This window comes from Ammospiza caudacuta, chromosome 22, assembly GCF_027887145.1.
Source record: "Ammospiza caudacuta isolate bAmmCau1 chromosome 22, bAmmCau1.pri, whole genome shotgun sequence".
NCBI lineage: Eukaryota > Metazoa > Chordata > Aves > Passeriformes > Passerellidae > Ammospiza > Ammospiza caudacuta.
This window is the reverse complement of record NC_080614.1, coordinates 10,507,692-10,511,443: the sequence shown is the minus strand read 5'-3', so window position 1 is coordinate 10,511,443 and position 3,752 is coordinate 10,507,692. Positions and strand designations below refer to the sequence as shown.

The window sequence follows — 3,752 nt, the reverse complement described above, 5'->3', positions numbered from 1 at the left end:
AAAGCAAAAAGTAGCACACATGAGCTCCTCACACTCCCGGGAGGCCTGCACAGCGTGCACTGAGTCTGCAACAAATTCTGCTCAGTGAGAGTCTGCAAACAAAGGTTCAATTGATGAATTGAACTGATTGTAAAGGGAGGTTTTCTAAGCACAGAAGCACAACAAAGAACAAGCAAAAACAATTCTTAAAAAAAACCTGCAAGTTTTATTTAGCATATATGCGACTGATTTCCACCCTGTGGCTTCTCACTTTGATTCGCGTCTGTAGGTTCAGGAAGATGACAATGCACACTCTGCCCTCCCTGAGCCCCCCACAGCAGCTGAGCGCTGCTCTGTGCGCTCAGATCGTCAGGAACTGGATTGCCCGCATGGACTGGAACTGCTCTGCTGCAGATTCAGGAGAGAGAGGCTGGCTGAGGCGTCGTCCCAATTCCATTTCTGTGTGACGAGAAGCGGTTTGTTCCCAACGGGTGCAACAATCCCCAGCTCGCTTCCATGGTGAGTACCGATGGCACACAAATGGCAGCCTGAGGAAATCGTGTTCTGGGCTCTAAGTGGTCGGGACAGGGTCTGATTTTTTGTTTTGCATCTGTATGATGATTAGTACGACAGGGCCCTGATCGATGACATGGCAGCACAGAATTAAAAACTCCTCAATAGGATTACATCGACTTCTAGGAAAAGACAAAAGCCTAGGACCCTTCTGAAATCTATTTTTAATGCGAAGCACACGGATTGTCACTATGCTGTGCCTTCCAGCTTTTCAAAGCAGCTTACCTCTGAAGACCAGAAAACATTTATTTCTACAGAAACAATGGGCAACCCCCAGGCTAATCTCAGCACTACTGTTTAATAGGGGATCTGCCAGCGTGCCAGTCCAGCTTCAAGTGTGCTTTATTTCAGTCTAACATCCCCTCAAAATTCTTCTCACATCTCCCAACCCTGACATCTTATTTTTCCCTAAAGCTTCTCATCATTAGCAATTTCCAAGTAACATGGTATTTTTACAACATTCAAAAATGTCATGCTGGACTGTGCTAGAGAGTAATTTGCAAATATAAGCTTAGCAAAGTTTGAATTGACTTGTCCAGAGAAAAAACCTACAAGTGAACACCTACACCTGCCTACAAAGAGCTAACAAGCCCCTGGCAGCTGCCAGCATCAAAGCACAGCGGATGTTTCTAATACAGGGTAAGGGTAACAATATCACCTTTTGTTCTCTCCAGCTTGTTTTCCCTGCAGTCATATTTTGCTTCTTATGATTTTTTTAGTCTCTGCATCTTCTTGGACAGCACCGAGCCCGACGACAAGGATACGAGAGTCTTTCCCTGCCGTAGGGAGAGAACCAGGAAAACAGTTAAAATAAGAACAGGGTAGTTTGAAATTCATACTTCCAATGAGAAGCAGCGCCTAACAAACAGAACAAAAGTAAACAAAGCATGGTACCTCCCTGGGGACAGAAGACTTACAAACTCTCCAGGATTTACAATTCTAGCGACCAACCCCTTCAGGACGGCAGCCAAGTGTCCCATGAGGTGGTGCTGCACCAAAGAACGATCTGAGAGGTTCCAAAGAGTGAAACGCACAATATTTTGCAAAGCCGTAAAATCTTGCAAAATAACAAAAATACAATAGATGTAAACTACAGGGTAAGAGTACAAGTGTTCACTTTAAGAGCTGGAACCATCCAGGTGAGCACCTGATAACTGGATCCTCACCAGAGTTTGAACCCTTCAGGACACAGAAGGGTTTTCCCCAGAAATTTCACAGACTGAGTTTTGATACAAGTATACTTGCCAGACCCTCAGAAACATCACCCATTCTCCAGGTGTCTGGAGAGAACTGCAAATGGCTCTCACGTAGTTTGAGCTAGCTCTGTAAGGTCTCAGGGTGAATTTCACCAGATGCAACCAAACTGGGCAACTCCCAGTGGGACAGAAGGAACCCAAAGCTTGGGTTCGCAGAGCTGCAGCAAATACTGAGGAAACAAACATAACAGCGTAAAAAATAATAAACCATCCTTTTTTTTTCTCTTGCTTTTGTTTTTTTCTTATTCAGATCAGCATAGCAATTAAAGAGAAGGTGAAAAACTCGCCATTACTGAACATTTCATCATCTGTAGGCTGAGCATCCTTAGCACAGAGGACTCCAAAGTTAAAATTCACCGATCCCTGGGAAATAAAACCAAATATTGTATGATAAACAATCAAACAGCAGACGTAAAAATTTGTTTCCTCTAAGGACTTTCGGGTACGTATGTACCTTTGCATACATCCAACACATTGGAACATACACTTTATACCATCTCCTAATAAGTAAAAATTTACCTTTAAACTTTGATAGTACAGCATAAAATTATGAACTTAAATTGGTGATCTGTTATTATTAAGTTGGTGCCTAAAGTTATTTCTGCTGTCAGGTTCAAAAAAACATTAATTTTTTTTACTGGAATGAGCAATTGATTTCAAAGTCATCACAAGCCCACCAAAACACAAAGCAGTATTCACTGGATGGGTCTGTGAGCTAGAAGTAGTTAGGCTTGTACTTCCCTCTTGCTATTCCAGAACCAATAAATCCTGTCAACAAAACCAGGATCTATAGCCCACTGCTGTGAAAGATTCTACGAGGATGATGGTTTGATTTGTGTTTAGAAGTTTTGATTTGAAATGGCCAGTTCAATGGATAAAGACAGTTTAGGTAGTATTACATTGCTATTATTATTATTTCTATTATTATTTTTACTATTACTACTGCTATTGTTATCATCTGCTACTGGAAGAAACAAACCAGTAGTACCTATACTTAATTACTTTTATTTCCAGGAAATAATAAAGAAAAAGAACCAAACCAAAAAAAGTCACTTCCTACCTTTTATATCAAGGGATGAAAAATTTCTCTTGGGCTCTTCTCCAATTTATCAAGACTCATAGCACTGAAAGGCAAACAAAACAGTGCTTTATAGAAGGGCAAGTGCACATTTCAAGGCTGAACCACCAACTGATTGCAGTGACAGCAGTTACAACATGAATCCTTCCTAGAGCCTCTGTTAAATGGAATGTTCTGTGGAACTGCCGTTTCTTTCCCAAAACACTAACTTCCAACACTTCCTAATAATATTTTGTATTTTAAAACAAAAGAAGTTAGTGAGACTCTGTGCGGAGGTCAGGTTTAAATTTATTTCCTTCTAAAGCACAGAGCTCTGTTCCATCACCCTTCACTTCGGCTCTACACTGAATCGTGGTGAGCATTTGAGGAGTGCTCAATAATCAATTCTATTTCTCTCTTTTTCTAGCTCTCTCTATTCCTAAATCATTCCAGACAAGTCAAATGAAAAATGAAAAAAACAAGTTCAGCATCAAAGTCACACTTTTTCCCGTTGTCTGGTCAAGAACAGGCTCTAAATCCACTTACTGCTGCCTTCAACGATTCAGACTTGCAAAAGCATTCTTACATATTTTACAGGTTTATCATAAAACCCACAGAACGCAAGCTCTGAATTACAGGAAAAGGTACACAGGCAAATATCTAAAGGGATCACTTATTAGTAAATACATACCTTGGTAGAGATCGCACTGAGAACCTTTCTGAGGGACTCTAAGGGACGCATGTTTTCTGAGCACCCTATAAACAAGAAAAGCTAGGATATAGTACAGGACATCCCCACTTTTTCTACATATTCAAATAGTATTTTTAATAAAAACAATTCAGTTAAAAAAGAAGGAAGAAAACCAAGCTAATTTTACTCAGCTGTA

General features: G+C 40.6%; 1 long non-coding RNA gene across 2 annotated transcripts; it reads right to left on the bottom strand.

Annotated features, from left to right (window-relative positions):
• Positions 1–220: 220 nt before the first annotated feature.
• LOC131567302 (uncharacterized) lies at positions 221–3,752 on the bottom strand. 2 transcript variants are annotated; one of them, XR_009275636.1, is made up of 4 exons: positions 3,557–3,745; positions 2,869–2,932; positions 1,211–2,171; positions 221–438 (listed from the first exon to the last, which is right to left on the bottom strand). It is a non-coding gene; the product is annotated as an uncharacterized LOC131567302 (long non-coding RNA). The 2 variants fall into 2 exon arrangements; XR_009275635.1 differs by lacking the exon at positions 221–438 and having other exon boundaries at positions 571–2,171; positions 3,557–3,752.